General features: G+C 40.6%; 1 long non-coding RNA gene across 1 annotated transcript in view; it reads right to left on the minus strand.

The window, feature by feature from the left end:
- Nucleotides 1-18358, minus strand: part of LOC130357054 (uncharacterized) — a 115703-nt gene extending 97345 nt beyond the window's left edge. Inside the window, exon 1 of the long non-coding RNA XR_008889090.1 lies at nucleotides 17629-18358. This is a non-coding gene — a long non-coding RNA (uncharacterized LOC130357054). The remainder of the gene's footprint in view (nucleotides 1-17628) is intronic.
- Nucleotides 18359-20040: the final 1682 nt, after the last annotated feature.

The following is a 20040-nucleotide window of genomic DNA, read 5'->3' on the forward strand; positions in this document are numbered from 1 at the left end:
GAAGCACAGACATGCTCCCTTTCAACACCTGACTAGTGATGTATTGTCTCAGGCCGTACTGCAACCTGGGAAAAACTGAGACAACACAAATTTTGTATGCTGTTAAAAATAAATATTGGGGCTAAGATCACATAAGAATTGTGAGACCAGCCATCAAACACAGGTACAGACACTATATTATGAACTACACTAACTTTACAGCCCCTGTAACCCAAGTCAAATGAAAAAAAAAAATACCTGGAATACCCCTTTAAGGCTATAAGTGTTTCCCACTGGTGCCCTGGTTGTAAACACTGGTCTAGACAGCTAAAACTGCTGATAGAATATAAACCTGCCTTCATTTCTTTTCCCCAATGCAATATATTGGCCTATAATTTAATGCTGTCTTGAAATGAATTACATGAACAAATGCTATATGTTGAGAGGCCTGTCTTACTGTTCCCCAGGGATTACCGGGTTGTACCGGTGTTAGAATGTAATTTCTATACATACTTTGTAAATTGCATTCATATAGTGTACATATATTTGTAGGGAATCTGTGGCCAGGTCAGGCTTTTGTTATACTAGGACTTGACACCTTGTTTAATGATTTACTAGTAGGCACAATCTGGACAACTCCCAGAAAGTGGAGCTGTAGGGAAATGCGTTGAAAGACCTTATGTCAAATGTAGAAGAAGAAAATACTTGAGAAAGAATGTAAAGTTATAGCTGTTTTTATGTTAAAGAATATTATAATGCTTTTTTTCTCTTGCTTTGGGCTTTTGTAAATGGTCCCCTAATCCCCAGTATGTAATGGGTCTGTACATGAGGTTTCTTGAGCAGAGGGACCTTGCGGACACTGCAGGATTTCAGTCCTTCACATCATAGTGTGTTACCAATTTTTTTTATGATGACTATGACCCCTAGTTGCCATGAGATCATTGACAAGTTCTGGGCTGATTCCTCATGATTCTCATGATCATTCAAAGTCCTTGAGGTGAGATCTTAGATAGAGCCCCCGACCGAGGGAGAATGACTGATATTTTCTGTTTCTTCCATTTGTATATAAGGGTACCAACTAGCACCTTAAAGGGGTACTCCGGCCCTAGACATCTTATCCCCTATCCAAAGGATTATTTTTATATTATTTGGCATGGAGGGGGGTAAAAGTGCAAAAGTATGATTTTATTTTTAATAAGGGGAGGGGGTTTTATATGCAATCACTAGATTGCATTCACTGTACAATGCTTTGCCGATTGCATAGCATTGTGCAGAGTGATTGGCGCTCCACTGATACTGCCTGGCTAAGCCAGCTGCATCATTTACCTGTCAATTGGTAACAGGAGGCAGGTAAGGAGACCCCTGTGGCCACGTCCATGAGATGACTTCTAGACGAGATGTGTGATCTGATACTTGATGAGATTGTCTCTGCGCTTGGTTAAAACTCCCTTAACGATCTATCTCTCTGTCTGTCTAATACTTATCTTTCTCATATCTATATCTATCTGTCTGTCTGTCTGTCTGTCTGTCTATCTATCTATCTACCTACCAATGGTGAAACATGGCAGCACTCCTGAGGTATGGGGATTAGTGGCTTTATTATCACCAAAATGTACAGCAATGTTTCGGCCACCTCATGTGGCCATCATGAAGCCTTGATGATGGCCACGTGAGGTGGCCGAAACGTCGCTATACATTTTTGGTGATAATAAAGCCACTATTCACCATACTTTTGGAGTGCTGTAATGTTTCACCGTTGCTGTATCTGAGGGCACCTAGGACCAGGGTCCAACCACAGCCTGCGCCACCTGCTTGTTATCTATCTATCTTTCCATCTATTTATCTATTAACCACAATATGCAGCACTACTAAGCCCAGCAGAAGAGTGTGGGTGCCACTTTTAATAGGTACACAATGGTGCAGCACTTCCAAGCAGCCCAAAAAATTGTGATTTATTTAACTCTTGTTCAAGCAGCAACATTTCAATTCTCCATTAGAAGTAGAGTGATACACACCAACAGGGGCTCTAGTAACAGACAAAGTGTATCTGTGCCAGTAATTACTAATACAATTGAGTGTTATAATATTACCTATGCAAAAAAATCATACTTCATACATACTTCATAGCATGGCTGCTTGAACGTGAATTTAATAAATCTTGTTTTTTTCACTACTTGGGAGTGCTGCACCATTGTGTACCTATCTATTTATCTCCTATCTATCTATCTATCAATCTATTTATCATCTATCTATCTACCTATCTCATATCTATATATCTCATATCTCATATCTATCTATCTATTTATCTATCTCACTTCTATTTATATATCTCCAACCTATCTAATATCTATATATCTATCTAATAATAATACTAATAACATGTTGGTTTATTAATAATTATCAAGGTAAACATAACTAGTTTCCATCATTTTGTTCATAGCTGTACAAGAATTTCCTAGATATCCAGGATTCCAGCTGCAGCCTCCTCTTCCCTGTATATAATGGATGATAGCGATTAACTCATCATTTTTAGCCCTCAGGTGAATTTTCCTTATGTCACAAAAAAAAATTGAGCTAAATCCGGAATCCTTTCTGTAAACTTGTTTTCCTCCCATTCAGAGGCTTTATTAAAAAGTGTTTAAAAGAAAAGAGAAGGTGTCTGAGAACAACCTAGGAACTGAATGAAGAGTATTTAAAGACTAAAACTGTGTTTTGTCCCTGGAAAAGTAGGGCACATATTGATTCCCTTAATTGAAAAAGCTCTTGGGAGCGAGTGACTTTTATCTCAGTACTTCATCTAAATTTAGAAATTCAAAGCAATGAATATGTTAATAGTTCTACTTAAAAAGGCAAAATATTAGAGTTAACTTATGAATTAAAACAAAGGCTCTCACAAATCCTAGGAGCAAACGTTGTGAATGATCTGCAGCAATAACAGCCACATATGACTTCTACTTATCTATCCATTTCTTAACCCCTTTGCATACTAAAGATTCCCCTTTCCTTGACTCTGTTCACACCAGTATCATTTCTTCTGTTCATAATGGAAGTCTTGACGTTCGTTGCACTGGGTCTTTTATCCCACAGTTCTGAATGGCACCAAAGGAGCCTATTGATTTATAATGGTTCCTCCGTGGTTTCATTGTGGTTCCATTGTTTTGGCAAAAAAAATATTTCTACATGTATCTGTTAAATTTGATGAAATTTGATGGAAAACCCTAGAACTCGCAACACAGATGTGAATGGACCCCTGACCAATTGTGAACGCCATGAAATTTAGTGACTACATGTAGCAATATTTAAAGGAGTATTTTGGTTTCAGCGCAAGTTCACTCCTTGGGGAAGGGAGGGGTTGTATACATTATACAGCACTTTAAATGGCCGTATTATGTAAATAGTGAAGAGAGTGATACTTACAGTCTTGTCGATGACATCACTATGGGCGGAGCTACACAAGAAGAGTAAGTATCACTCTTTTCACTGTATACATTAGACAAACATATAAATGGCTGTATAATGTATATATCCCGTTTCCCATAAAGGAGCTCACTAGTGCAGCTCTGCAGCGCTTATCAACATCTTCCTTGCTGGGCTAAGCTGTGCTCGCAGCTGCCAGGTTTTTGCGAGCCGAACCTGGCAATGTTCCATAGTTCAGCAAGCTGAGAACCCTCTGAGGTACAGATCACTCAACTCTAATCACAACACATTTCTAAAACTCTCAACAGGGTGTAATGCACATCACAACCAGATGGTAACTTAAAAAACTCATAGAGGGGATTTATAAACTGGCATGCACCTGCAAAATTACATGCTCAATGAGTTTTTGTTTTGCATATTAACCTGCATCTAATTTTGTGCTATTCTTTTCATTTTGTGTGCTTCCAGGGGGCGTGATAAGCAGAGGCACTACCTGGTGCACTGAATTTATCACTTGTGCAAAAAATGTAGTTTGTACACATTTACTTCAGTGATCTGCTGGCGTAGGAATGTGTGTGAGCTTTTTACCTTTACATAAACTCTCTATGTGCTTCCTGTCGTGTGTGCAAATTTATGAAGGGATTTGTGCTACATAATAGATTTTTTGAAGCAACTTGGAAAATCTTCCACCAATTTTGAAGGCTAGGATAGCTACCTGTCTATCTGTGTTTCTGTGAGTGATCCACCTGAATCAATGGTTCTTTTCTAACATTATTGACCCAATTAAGTTGACACCCCTAGCTTGGGTGATGGTGGCCTTAAGTCTATGGCACCTTTGTTTGGTTGCCCATTGAACTCTATATCTGACTCCCTTGATTTTTTGTGTCATTGAGGGACATGCATCAATGTTGGTGTAGGTAGATCATTTTGGTTGGTCTAAATTTGGTGAAATTGCACCAAATTTACCATACTTGTGCAAGCCACATGATACATTTTGTACAAAGTTCTAAATCTCAATACAGCTCCATTTGTACACCTGAGTTGCACCTCACAGGAGACGTGTTGTGTCCTGGACACAGGGATTTTGTTCTATTGCTTTGAGGCTCGGATTGCATAGAAGTTTTTTTTTTGTCCACCAGCAGTTTTCTTATGTTTTTGCTGTTGTGTGGAAAGAGTCATTTTTGAACCCTGTGGTTTTTATTTCACTGCCTTCAGGATACCACTCCATGGGTCAGATGCATGGGGCCCACGGAGTGTAAGGAGGTGAGGAGGGATGCATAGCATATATGTATACAGGGTGGATAGCATCACTACTTACCTCCACCCACTGTATAGTATACAGGGGTGCATAGTGCACCCATGTATACTATATAGGAGCCCAGCAAGGAAAGAGTTAACCCACGCTGCTGCTAAGCAGTGCAGAGTTAAGTCTTTGTGCGCTATCCTGTATATGCAGCCATCTATAGATGACTGTATATACAGGATACAGTAGGCAAATGTCAACAATTGGAGGCTCCCTGTACTAACCCATTTTTTTCTTATTTTCTTCGCATTTTAGATATGTGGATGTGGAGGACTACTTCAAATTCGGCAGACTGTGATGATGACCAGTGTTTTTTACATTTCAATAAAAGGGTTAATGAGGGCGGTGGAAGAGTGTTTTTTTAAGTAAAAAATATGTTTTCAATGTGTTGTGCTTTTTATAATTGAATTTTTAGGCTTAGTGGTGGAAACCATCTTGTAAACAGAATCCATTACTAAGCCAGGGCTTAGTGTTAGCCCCAAAAACAGCTAGCGCTAACCCCCAATTATTTCCCTGGTACCCACTGCCAGGAATGAGCCAGTACCAACAAGCCTGGAGCATCAAAGATGGCACTCCTGGGCCTAGGCGGTAACAGGCTGGGCAACAATGGTCCTCGCCAAACCTGGTAACATCAGGCTGTTGCTTCTTGGTTGGTATCTGGCTGATACTGAAAATAGGGGGAACCACACACATTTTTTATGTATGTATTTATTAAAAAAATAAAATAAAAATGAAATAGGGTTCCTCCTATTTTCATTCTCAGCCAGATACCAACCAAGCAGCAACAGCCTGACATTACCAGTTGGCCCTCCCCAGCCTAAATAACATCAGCCTGTTACCACCTAGGCTTCCATTACTAAGCCTGAAAATTCACTTATAAAAAAACAAGACACATTAAAAAGAAAAAAAAACACTCCCCCACTGCCCTCGTTAACCCTTTTATTGAAATAGAACACTGGTCATCGGCGCAGTCCACCAAATCCAACGTAGTCCACCGTATTCATGTGTCATATGAGAGGAGAAGAAAAACACGAAAAATGGGTTATTACAATGCAGTGTGTTCCTAAACAGGGAGCCAATTGTTGCTAAACTACAACTCTGCAACAGCTGGAGTCTCCCTGTTTGGGAACACACTCCCAGAAAGGTTCTGTTCCCATTATGCAAAACGCATAATGAAAACATAGCTATACTTACCACCCTGGCTTCAGGCCTGGACCGTGTAACTCCGGCCCCTAATGACATTATCACTATGCCGCTCCACTGCACTCCCTGCCGGCTCTAGAAGGGGAATATACAGCTGTCACAATTCATAATCCCCACCTCCGGGAGACAGGAGCTCTGATTAATGAATAGCTACTCACCAATGAGAGGTCTCGTGATTATGAATTATGACAGTTGTATATTTCCCGCCTGGAGCCGGCAGGGAGTGCAGTCGAGCTGCATTTGTCACCCACTTTTTAAGTTAATAAATGGGGATCGCAGCGAGTTTTAGGAGAATGAGCCGCTGTGATCTGTCCCTCAGCCCCTGGACTACAACTCCCATCATGGACAGAGTCTGTTCATGATTGGAGTAGCAGTCCTAACATTCCCCAAAAAGTCTCCCAGCTGGGTGATGTGCAGGAGCCATCCTTCAGCGCTGGGATACTACAAACACTCCGATACCATTTTATTTTTTTTGTAAATGCAGAAATTATAAAAAGTCAAAGCCAAGTGGGTCATACTACAGAGGTTCACACAAACACATAACACTACTATAATACCACTCACTTATCCTGTAATATCATTGCATTGAATTCACAGCACCAGGCGTCTCCCATCAAACATCCTCCGAAGAGTAGCGCTTAATAAAAGGCACATAACCCCCAATAACTGTAATTAAACTGCTAAACACATCAAATCATTGGGCTTCATGTGATTCTGACTTGCTATAAAACCTAATAAATATGTCACAATTGATGTCATATATAATTTACATGAGGGGACGCTTTTTGTATCTATTGTACACTGTCCATAGAGACCAATTACTCTTTGAAACGATTACTACCGTATGCTCATCTGTTTGCCATATGTGTTGATACGTCTGCTGTAATATCCGATTTATTGTTTCCCGTTTTATACAACAGAAAATAAAAAAAATCTAATTTTGTGATAATAAGGAATTTGTATCCAGAGCACAGCTGACGAAGGGGGGAGGGATGGTAAGGATGCACGAATTCTACACCACACTGCCATGGCATGATTACCGGCATACAGTAAATTGAGCAATGTTTAATCACTGGGCCCCTGTGCTTGCTGATGTGTAATTATATGTATACACCACTGTATATCCCCATGAGGACCCAAGACTTATCACCAAGTCATTAGGATTTAGCCACAGTAGTATAAATGTTGTGCTCGTGGGTCAACCCATAAAATTGATAATTAGTTCTTTACAAAGTTAATATGGAAAGGGCAATGGTGAAGACCCTCTCTGGTCCTGTGTGATCTCCTGAAGATTAATCCGTAATCATTTAATTGAAGAGTTAGTGAGGGAATCAGGGTAATTGCTGAAGAAGCAACAACCAACTCCAACAACTAGGAGCGAGGGAGGGAGGGGGGCGGCTGCTAATACAATGCAAGAGGAGACGGGAGGAATTGACTGGCATATTGGGCAAAAACAAACTGGCAACAGGTATCTATATGCATATATATATATATATATATATATATATATATATTTATACTGTATAATAATCGGTCGTCATCAGCGCGCAACCTCCCTACTTTCAGCTTCTTCTAAGCTGAATGCGGATTGGGCTGCTTTTGGCGAATCATATACCATGATGGGCGCATGCGCAGTTGGTCCTCGCTCCGGAGGATCCTCTGCGCATGTGCCATAGTGATGTCAGCATCGGGCCTAATGCGCTGGGGGTTTGTTAACCCTAACGTGGCCAGAGCTGAGTTCTGGAGCGCTGGACAGCTCCTGAAGGTTTTCTATGGCAGTGTTTCCCAACCAGGGTGCCTCCAGCTGTTGCAAAACTACAACTCCCAGCATGCCCAGACACCCGAAGGCTGTCTGGGCTTGCTGGGAGTTGTAGTTCCGCAACAGCTGGAGGCACCCTGCTTGAGGAGACTTAAAACAGCCATCTATTTTATAAAATTTACGTAACCAGAGTTAAGTTGATTACGTAACCAGAATTATGTAAACAGTGCAGCTCATGCAAAAATACAGTTTGTACAGCAAACAGGCCGGAGAGGGCCAGGGAGTCCTTGATCTCAACATAAATGGTTTTTTTTAGGGATGGAACTTTTAGGAGACATTTCTGGGGTATCCTGTGCCATACATTTCCGAGATAAGAAAAACCCTTTAATTAGTCATTAACTTGTCAAAAAAGATAACCTGGCATATGTGAACATGAGAAGGTTCTGCTATAATATGTCTCTAAAGCACACCCCCAGAAGCAGCAGCAGCATGGAAGACATTAAAGATCAGTATTGAGCAATATAATCTTTGAATCTAGGACCAAGTTAGATATAAACCTTACCAGTCCTTTTAGAAGGGTGTCTGTGTCTCTCTCGCTGCCCTTTCTCTTTTCAGGTATGCCTCTTTCTTCCTCCCTTCTCCTCTAACCAGACTTGTATGAATAGCTATAACCTGATCCCTCAGTGAGCTGATCTATTCGGTGGATTTGAGCATTTTAATGGATTTGATGGATTAGATGGATTTGAAAATATTTTTTTTTCACAGTGAATGATGAATTTAGGAGGAAGGGGAAGGAGGACAAAAGTCTCCATAAGTGGAAAGTAAGAAACTTTTCTTTAATAAGATATTTACTGTTTCTATTGATTTATGCAACAGCAAATTCTTGCACTAAGCTTGTCATGGCAGATGCAGATGTTTAGCCTTATTTCAAGCACACAGGTCCAACAAATATTGAACCTCCACATTCCTCCAATAACCTACAGCCAGCCTTGGGCAATACGGGTATTACAGTAGTTGTAGTCAGTATATAATAAAGATAATGGAAGCCACCTCATATTTAGAGAGTCACAATATATTGCTGAGGCCTTTTGATATCAGACTAATACAGCCGCAGTAGAGCAAGAACCTTTCACCACTCACGTGAGATTAAAGCTGTATTTCTGTCTAAACTGTTCCCATATGGCAACAGGAACCTTGATCTTTTCATCCTCTTGAACCTTTTGTGGAAGAAGCAACAGCAATAGTAAAGAGAAGCTAAAAAGGTGATTGCGCTAGGTTGTTTCTTCTGTTTTACATAAGTGTATAAAATAACCAGATACAGATGAGTGTAATGATGGACTGGAGAGTTCAGAATCACATAATCACAATGGACATATATATAGCAAATAACCAAGAATAAGGCTACTTTTAACCTTTTGCGCCAGGATAGCTTGCGGCGTATACGTTAAATGGACCCACAAGTCCCAATTAACCTGACAGGGGTCAAAACTGTGTCATTTTAGTGTCTACCAGAGCAGTATACATGAATATATTTTATTGTTTTCTTTGCTTCAACTTGGGAGACTATGTAAGACGTTGCTGTATGCCGATAGAGTAGTTCCTAAGGGAGTCCCTCAACATGCACTGCAAACACAGTCTTGGTCAAGTAAAGAGAGGGAAAGTACCATCCATATAAAATCCTATATACTAAATATGTAACATAAAGTTATGAACAAATAAGAAGTATTACCAACAAATCTAGGCCATCTAAACCACTAACTGCAAGGGAGAATTATGACGGTTCAGTGCATTGTTTTCCAACCAGGGTGCCTCCAGCAGTTGCAAAACTACAACTCCCAGCATGCCCAGACTGTCTGGGCATGCTGGGAGTTGAAGTTTTGCAACCGCTGGAGGCTTCCTTGTTGAGAAACACTATTTTAGTGTGCATCACATGCAGTGGCTAAAGGAGTAAAAGGTTGCCGATTTCGGCTACATTGTGCGGCCCTTGGACACCACATGTGAACGTGGTTTTACCATTATGGGTCGACCACGATATAGCACCTGTCCACCCTGTTTGTGCATTTAGGAAGTTATAATGCCAAGATAGGAACAATCTAGAAGTAAGTCACAGGATAATAGACAAGATGTTTAGAGCGGAATACCCCTTTAAAGCCTCAATGTCATTTAAATAAACTTTTGACATGTTGTCCAGACATGTCAATGGTTTATATCAGACTGGGGTGCTTTCCTGAGACTGCTGTGATTGCGAGTTACAGCCTGTGAAGTATGAGGCAGCGTGCACCTCATTCCCTGGTTGTCACTCAAATCCAACCCTTTCAGTGCCCTAAAGGGGTACTCTGGAGAAAACAAAATTTTTTCATATTTCTGGTGGCAGAAAGTTAAACAGATTTGTAAATCACTTCCATGTAAAAATCTTAATCCTTCCATTACTTATCAGCTTCTATATGCTCCGGAGGAAGTTGTGTAGTTCTTTCAACATTGATCACAATGCTCTCTGCTGCCTCCTCTGCTCCGTGTCAGGAACTGCCTAGAGCAGAAACAAATCACATTCCTGCTCTGGGCAGTTCCTATGTGACAGCAGAGAGCACTGTGGTTAAACTGGAAAGAACTACCCAACTTTCCCTCTAGTATGCAGCAGCTGATAAGTACTGGAAGGATTAAGATTTCATATCGGGGGGGGGGGGGGGGGGGATATACAAATCCGTATAATTTTCTTGCACCAGTTGATTTGAATTTTTTTTTTCCCCTAGAGAGTACCCCTTTAACCCCTTAACGATACCGGACATAAATGTACGGTCTAATGCCCTGGTACTTAACGCACCAGGACGTACATTTACGTCCTGTACATGACCGAGAGCACAGGAGTGGTGCTCGTGTTATGCGCGGCAGGTCCTGGCTGCTATCAGCAGCCAGGAACCCGCCAGTAATGGCGGACATCAGCGATCGCGCTGATGTGCGCCATTAACCCCTCAGATGCCGTGATCAATACAGATCACGGCATCTGCGGCAGTGCGTTCGGTAAAATGGATGATCGGATGGCCGCGGGGATCCGATCATCCATAATGGTGGACGGAGGTCCCCTCATCTGCCTCCGTCCGTCTCCAGGGGTCTTCTGCTCTGGTTTGAGATCGGGCAGACCAGAGCAGAAGATAGTCGATAACACTGATCAGTGCTATGCCCTGTGCATAGCACTGAACAGTATTAGCAATCAAATGATTGCTGTAAATAGTCTCCTATTAAAGTGTTGAAAAAAAGTAAAAAGATTTAAAAAATAAAAAGTACTTCTTTTTTTTTTTTTAAATCCCTTCCCCAATAAAAATGTTAATCATCCCTTTTTCCCATTTTACCCCCAGAAAGTGTAAAAAATTTTTTTTGTAAATGTCCGATGTATCAAAATATAATGTTTTGATCCAGTACGGTTAACGGCGTAAATGTTAAATAAAAAAAATCCAAAATGCTGCTTTTTTTGTCACATAATATATAAAATAATAATAATAATAATAATAATTTAAAGTTTCATATATGCAAATGTGGTATCATTAAAAAGTACAGATTACGGTGCAAAAAAATGAGCCCTCATACGGCCGCTCATACGGAAAAATGAAAAAGTTATAGGCCGTCAAAATAGAGGGATTTTAAATGCACTAATTTGGTTAAAAAGTAAGTTTTTTTAAATTGGTACAATAATAGAAAAGTATGTAATCATTGGTATAATTTTAATCATATTGACCCACAGAATAAAGAAAACATGTCATTTTTACCGTAAATTGTACAGCCTGAAAACAAAACTTTCTTTTAAATTTTCCCACACACATAGTATTTTTTTTTTGGTTGTGCCAGACATTTTATGGTAAAATGAGTGATGTCATTACAAAAGACAACTTGTCATGCAAAAAAAAAGAAGGCCTCATACTCGTTTGTTCATGGAAATATAAAAGAGTGAGGAGGAAAAAATGAAAATGCAAAAATTAAATTGGCTGCGTCCTTGAAGGAAATATCCAGTACTGAAAAATGTATCCCCTATCCTAAGGACAGGGGATAAGTTTCAGATTGCGGGGCTGTCTGAACGCTGGGGCCCTCCGTGATCTCCTGTACGGGGCCCCGGTAGCATTGGGAAAAAGGCGTGTATACCACCGCATGAAGCGGCGGCTGACGCGCCCCCTATGGCAGTGCCGGAGTGCTGCCTTCGGCAATCTCCGGCTCTGCCATAGCGATGTGCTGAGGGGGCGTGTCGGCCCCTTCGACACCTTGGATAGGGGATACGTTTTTCAGCACCGGACTACACCTTTAAGGCCAAAATGGGCTGTGTCCTTAAGGGGTTAATCAATGGAGTGAAAAGGATGGCCGGCTAGGGAGTGAAGCACACAGCAGGTCTCTCTCCTGATCTATACTTTTGACATGTCTGGCCAACATATCAATAGTTTATTCAAATGACAGTAACACTTTAAAAGCAGAACTTCAGAGAAAATTAACTTATCCACAGGATAGGGGATAAGTAGCTAATCACTGAAGGTCTGACCGGTAGACAGCGCACGCTCCATTAATTTCTATGGGAGTGCCGATGGGGCCCGAGTGCTGTATTCGGATCTTTTCGGCGCTCCCAAAGAAATGAATGGAGCACATTCCACCTGCAGTACACACTCCTCAGCAACCCCCGGGGCCCTTCAGGAGATTGTGAGGGCCCCGACGGTCGGACCCCCCATGATCAGCTACTTTTCCCCTATCCTGTTAGATGGATTTCTCCTTTGTCTTTCTGTTCATTTACACTGACCAAGAAAATCTAGATTTGGTTTGACTCTGACATCTACCATAGACCACATATACCATTTGATTTTTTGTATGGTTTAAAGTACTTTTCTCGGATATAATAGTATTAATAATATCTAACAGTACATTCTTTTTCACAAATTTTGCGCTCCTTGACCTATGATTTATGTTAGTAGTAGACTAAAAAAGGATATGCAAGAAAACATACAGTAGTATAGAGATGATCTTTTCACCAAATAAACTGATGTTTAGTGCAGTCTCGATGCAATGCGTCTTCATTTAACACTTGACAAGAGACGCGTTTTGGCCACAGTATGCGACCTCAGTCATGGTATGACTAAGGGCATATACTGCGGCCGAAACGCGTCACTTGTGCCCCATCCATGTTTGTTTAAGTGTAAAATAAAGACGCATTGCATCGAGACTGCACTTAATATCAGTTTATTTGGTGAAAATGTTCCTGTGGGACAGAGGTCCAGTCCTGTGCGAGTTGCAGCAGGAGGCAAAGTGGGTGAGCGGACTACAATATCTCTGATTATAGAGATGATCTGTCATAATGCATAAGGCTATTTATGGGTAGTTTGTTATGCAAATTCCAACTAATAGATTCTACCTCCTATTTAATGGGAATCGTCGCTGTAACTTACATAGTTCAACTTTTTTTCCACATGGATTTTAGAGGTTTTTGCACATCTTTTTCCTCATAGATTCTGAGTTTGGTAGCCTGGATGTGGGTTAATACTATTAAATGGGGCTTATTCTCATCAAAAACCTTGTCTGGATCCACACCAGAAATCTGAGGGTGAAAATGCCCTTATACACAACTTATATATGGCTGACAGTGTCAATAAATGGACAGTTTACCACTTTAGGAAGACTTTAAAAGGGAACCTGTCATCAGGTTTAACCTTATATTACTCCCCACAACATGTAATACATCTGAATATTAGCTTCCCTACCATTCATGGATGTCCTCTTGTCTGTCAGAGAAACTAAAAATCTCCTCCTCCATATGTAAATTATGTGGTTTTCTGTTCTAATCATCGCACACCCGGCAAAAATAATGCATAGTCAGGTGTGATTGACAGCCTGGGCTCAGTAGACGTCACAGTCAGGGGGGTGGTGACTATTTCGGATATCCCTATACCCCATTGATTAGATGTGACTAATTTACATATGGTGCAAAAGATTTTTTTTTTTTAAGTTGCTTGATCCAGGCACAGTAGTGAAGCTAATCTTCAGATGTATTATGTGTTGCTGGTAGCTATAAAGGGTTAAACCTGACAGGTTCCCTTTAATTCAGTAAACCTAACTTTTAATAATAGACTTTACAATTTTTACTAGATTGGGAAAATTGTGGGGAATTTATCATTGAATCGATTTTTCCTCTGTTTTGCTAGTCGTATATCACATGTACCTGCGCCAGATTTATCAAAATAACACACGTTCTTCATAAATAACTTAGAAATAAGTACATTTCAAAGTGTGCTCTGGACTGGAGTGAAATTGCTAAAACATGTAAGAACTACTGGACGATCAACTACCAAGTAAATTTGGCTTCATGCAAAGGAGTTTTTATAAAATTTTTGGGCCCATTCACACTCTGGAATTTGCACACTTGTGGAATGTTGGCCACCCAGAATCAGCACTAATTTCATACATAATTTAACTGCGGAAATAAGCGCTGGAAAAAAAGTCCCATTGAATAAAAAATCCCATTAAACATGCTAAACGTTCTTTTCTTTGGTAGAAATTACGCAGTGTTAACCGGGCAGCGGAAACCTATTGAAATCAACGGAAGGCTGCTGCAAGCAGAATTTCTGCAGTGTGAAATGTGGTGGCCCAGTACAGGAGTTATCCTCCTGTACACCTGTCTGTCCAGTATGGCGGCCTCCATTTCAGTGTTCTCCTGGGTTCATATCCCTCCTATGGACTCTAAAGTGTTGAAAGCTCTTTTGTTATATGCTGGTTTGTCTTTTGAGGTATTTGTCTCTTTAAATATTGTTGCTAAGATCTCTGTAACCAAGGAAGGTGCAATAAAAACAGATGACTTGTTGATGACCTATAGGATTCCTCCAAATTACTCCCTTATATACGAGGGAGGAGCTAGCCTAGTCAGTCTAGTTCTTAGTTCAGTGGGAGATGAGTCTGAGGTACAGTCAAGTGAAGACCTGGTAGTTGTCTGGTATTCCTGAGGGAGACTCAGGCCTAGTCACGCAGCTACTACCAGTAACCCCTGTAGGTGAAAGTCAAAGCCTGGCGGTAAGCGCAAATACAGAGGAGAACTCTAGTCAAGATAGTCGGGTCTGTCAAGTCACTAAAGACAGCGTGGACTGCATAATTCAGCCCAAGTTCACTACAAGTCCCAGTGAGCCAACAGGCTCCCTAAAGTTCACTGAGCATCTCCTTGGGCCTAAACTGAGCTGTAGAGACTTTACCATCATGTCTGCCTCAGTAAAGTGCCATTGTTCTGTAACCTTGCATCAGAGTGATTATTTACCCTGTGTCTGGCCCAGAAACCAGTGGCCATACCTCGGGTGATGTAAAGGGTAACCACGCCCTGGTTTTACGAATAAGTAGGGTTAATACCATCTGCCCTAAGGGTTAACAACATCTGCCGTTCCGACACCCTCCCCACAGAAAGGCTACTTACTGTTATGTATGTTGTGGAGTAAAGCTTTTTAATTTTAGTTGACCTTAAACTCTATATTTAAAAGGTTTGCCCAGCCTTTCTTTTCTAGGATTGCACTGAATATTAGGTCAGTGGGTTGCTAACTCCCAGCATGCAGCCAATGTAAACATCTTATAGACAGTTGTATCTACAAGTCTGCCATGGCTATTTTGAACAAAACAGGGCCCATGTTATTCAGTTAAGGGTGCATTTACATGTCATTTCCCAGTGACAACATTTACCATAAAAATAGTTTTTTAATAGAGCTTTCAAATGCTTGACCTTACTGAGGAGCTTTTTTCAACCTTACATTGTTTTCACTTACAAGAGAGCTATCTTTTTGAGGAGTATTGTGACATTTAAAAACGTATCTCCCCTATGTGACCCCATCAGATCTCCTCTATGGGGCCCCGGCAGTCCGCAAGAAGGGGGTGTGTTCGACCATCGTACAAATCAGTGATTGACACACCCCCTCAATACAACTCTATGGAGCTCTGCCATAAAGCTGCATTGAGGGGGCGTGTTGGCCTAATGAGATCCTCTTGAGAGATATTTGAGCTTCTGCCAGAGCTTTTTTTCAACCTTTAACATTTCTGCTAAATGTTTTTCAAATATTTTGACTGGTAGGAGTCCTTTCCAGCCATAGGCATGTGATGTGTTAGCTGATGTGAGAGCCTTTTTTAAGCATTTTTAATGGTTAACCATCCTGAACATCCAGTAGCTTTCACACAATAAACAGAGTTAGCCTTGCCTATATATCCAGCATGCTATCCAGTTAACAGGTGTTCTGTTCCATGCTACAAATAGGACTATTATCAGCCTGCATGCATTTACCGCAATGACCAAAAGATAAATCAGTGACAACATTGACGCGTTTCATCCACTGTCAGAGCTTTTTCAAGAACACTCATGTGTTTTACTTTACTCAAGATCCCGTTCAAAGTTGCATTGCTTTTTTCTTATAACAGGGCAGGAGCATCATTAAGCATTTGTTTCACATCAGCTCACTTTCTACCTTCCGCAACACTGTAGTTTCATTCAGATCCTTTTTGTGAGACGTTCTAGCTTGTGACAGAGCTTTTTTCAGCCTTCAACAATATTTAACTTTTTTGAGCTTTTGTGTCTAGCAGAACCTTTTAAGTTTGTTAAATGTTTTGACTGGTGAGAGTCCTTTTCAGTCGGAGGCATGTACCGTGTTAGCTGATGTGAGAGCCTTTTCAGCCTTTTCTTCAATGGTTAAGCTTTTGGAAACATTCTGTCTGAGCAGCTTCATGCTTGAAAGGAGCTCTCACAAGAAATATTTCTATAACAGATAAGTAAAGATTTTATTTGCTGAGCTTTGTAGCGAATACAAAAAGGGTTTAACACCACGGTCTGTAGATGAGACACTCTTTCTTTTGACATGAAGCCTGTATAGCACATGGCCCTGTATATGTGAGCATAAACCTAACCTAATTTGACACATAATGTATCCATTTGTTTATGACACTGCCATAAAAAGACAACTTTCCAGCCTATCAAGCGGATCTCATGGCTAACGTTTTTACTGTTCTTATTATCCTCTTGCCCTAGCAGTGCAGGCTAAGTGGCTCTTCTTGGAAGTTGTCCATTGAAGTACTGTAGGTAAAAGATTTGTGGCGCCCTAATGCAACAAAGGAAACCCAGAAAGGAGGGGTGTGAGTGACTGCCCCCTCTGCCACTGCTGCTGCTGGGATGTTGCTATAAATTATTTAAACTTTTTTCTTTTTTTTTTTATCTTACACATAGCAGTGGAAACAAAAAAAAAATTAATAAAAATAAAATAAAGAACAACACATACCAGAATAAGAACAGCCATTAGAAAGATCTTGTGCAATTGCTTAAATAGATCACCTTTTGAAATGTATAAGAAATCAACACTGGCAGAATTCTGCTTTAAAGCAAGCATAAGGCATAGAAGGAGCCATGGCTATGAGTTATTTAACTCCTGAGTTGCAGTGATGGAATACAAGCAAGGCAGCCTACAAGGTTAAGACTCAGACACAACTCCAATATTTGACATTCCCCCCACTTGCTATACCATCTGCATGCATATAAAAAAAAAGTTGAGCTGCTCGTGATGCTAATATTACAAAAGCATTAACTATCTCTTTCTCTGTGTGCAATTCTTCTAATAAGGTCAATCTAATTTACCTCTATAATCAGATCAGGGCTGGAATATTATTCTTGCTCTAGGCATTCCCGAATTCACAGCTTCTAAACGTCAAGACATAGATATGTGATCGTAATTCCTATTTACTAACATCTAAAAGCCATGATAGATCTAGCAATGTGAATCAATGTCTCAACCGATCCGCAACGTAACTTGTGTGTCTACAAGAACTAGACAGGACGAGCCTCCGTGATACCTAACCATCAACACAACAAGGAACAGTAAATAGTGAAGAGTCTACCCAGAAAGCCAAACTATACAGAACCCTCCAAATCTCCATCTCAAGTCCATAGCAACAGCTATAAGTTGGTATTTTGTAGTAAACTTTTCTAACTTACCCCCTTTCCAGTTCTTGCCTTTGGTCCTGCTAACCTTACTTAAAGTTCCACCATGGAAGACGAGCAGAAGGATGAAGATAAGTTCAGGGGTGATGGTCCTGGGTTTCGCTGAAGATAACATGTCCAGATGATCATTTCACACCATTCCTAACATCTCCTTGTACTCCACAGAGCCCCTTTTTCTTTTCTCTTTTTCCCCGATCGGAGAGAAGTCATCAATCACTGAAGAATCAGAGCGCACAGTTGGTTTGCCATCGCTGGATGTAGAAGCAATATCTCATACATGTAGCCCTGAGGTAAAGCACATTGCTCACTGCTCCTGTTTCATCAACACACAGAGCAGGCAGCGAGCACCACTGCTAGTTCACGCCAGCAAAAATGCACATCTCTTCCCCGTCACTTTGCTTATAGTCAGGATATATCCCTTTGTTTTCACTGGAGATTGATTGACAAATATAAAAAAAGAAATGTAATGACTATGTCCAGCAGAAATGAGCTAGAAAATATGCTAGGCTTGGTCAAAACAGAAGAGAGGCAGTAGCACTGACAGCTCAAAGCCCGGCTGCCTGAGCCTAATAGCCGTGCACGCTACTAAATTGCTCTTTTAAGAGTAATAGGGCTTTCGGTAAAAGCTGGTGTCATTGCCACTTGGGTGGAAAGTGCAGGGTTTATAAAAACACCATGAACCCCCCGCGTGAGAGCGGCTCAGTCCAAAGCTGCAATGCTAAGGTCTGAACAGAGGGTGTTATTGCCTCTCTGCTATGTGGAGGTGGATGTTTATTATAGTGGAACATCCGAATGTTCAGGTTCTCTTAGAATAAAAAAAAAAACTCATTGTATCAGATCTCGGGATTATTTGGGGGATATAAAAATAGACTTTATGTATCTCTCAGGCAGTAATTATTTATGCCACCTTTTGAAATATTTATCAATCTGATGGAAAAAAAAAAGTACAAGCTTGTTCTGTTTTATATTGCATGAAATGAGACCAGATAGGAGTCATCTGCTGCAATAATGTTCCAGTCACATTTCCGCTACATATTCAAGACTTTTTTTTTTTTTTTTTAATATTTCTGTCGATGAGATTGGGAGTTTTTAACTGTTTCCAGGGAAGGGAGGTCTGAAAGGGTTAAAGAGAGACCGAGGATGGTTGGAACGAGTGCGTCACGTGGGGGAGTTTGTGAATGGTGTATATGATTCTTGGCAGCACTCGTTGCACGTGCCTGCAGTGTAATGAGTGGCTGGGAATGTTTAATGCCTGGCTTATCTAGGACTAGTACCAATCGAAGCTGAACATGTTCGATCACAACGTACAGTATTTGTGAACTCTTTTTTTTTTTTTTTTGTTATATATTGTAAGCACAGATTACTCTGCTTTATTAAAAGTGGAATTTAATGTATAGCATGAATTATGCAGCTGCGTCTTCCATTAAGGCATCACGGGGTATAGAACAGGAAAAACTGACACAATGCTACTTCCCATTAGTCGGAACGCACTGTTTTATCTTGACGTTTGCACGGAATTTATTGTAACCCGGTAATAGTCTGCAGGTGGGCTCATTTGGATTTAATTGGGTTTGACGTAGGAAGAAAATAGACAGTAAGCCCTGGTGTCTAATGATACAGTTGTTAAAGGCAAACTGGTATCAGCATATGTTTTCTAAAACAGAGGATTTTGTGGTGCCCTTTAAGGAATGCATTACAGTTTCTGACTGTGGCAGACATTTTTATGAAGCACAAAGCCGCAGAAGCAACACGTGGCTGATCACCTGATAGGACGTTGTGCAGTAGAACTTGCAAAATATTTACAGCAGTATGCTATAGAAACCAAGAACTAAGGCAAGATCAGAGCTCTGCTGTTTGTCAGTGGTACTCACAATTATACTTCCTTTCCCTTGCTTCTCTGGCCAATCACAGGACTAGTGTTGGAGAAAGTGCACTGGACTAAACAGACTGGCACTGGGCATCACTATAAATACATAGGGGAATGGTTATTGATCCACTAAGTTTGTATGTAATCAGAAAGGAAAATAGCAACAGCATTACAGCAAGTATGGGTTAAATCACAAAAGCAGCCACAGTCTAAGCAGTAAAATAATGATGATGATGAAGATGATAATGATGACCAAAGGGAGGAAGAGGGGGAAAAAGTAAACCAAAAAAGCATCCCGGGTCTAAACAGTGAACTGTTGCTGCTGCTGATGATGATGATGATGAAGCTAAACACAGCACAGCAGTCTAAAACTTTATGGGTGGTCAAAGGTAAATGTAAAGCCTTTATTTACCTATGTGAATTATACCTATTTATAAATGATATGGCTTGGCTTTAAGTATATCTGTCACAAAGGAAAATAAAAAAATAAAAAAAAACTTAAAGGGGTACTCCGCTAAAAACCTTATTTTTTTTTTAAA

Source organism: Hyla sarda, chromosome 2 (assembly GCF_029499605.1).
Source record: "Hyla sarda isolate aHylSar1 chromosome 2, aHylSar1.hap1, whole genome shotgun sequence".
NCBI classification, from domain to species: Eukaryota; Metazoa; Chordata; class Amphibia; order Anura; family Hylidae; genus Hyla; species Hyla sarda.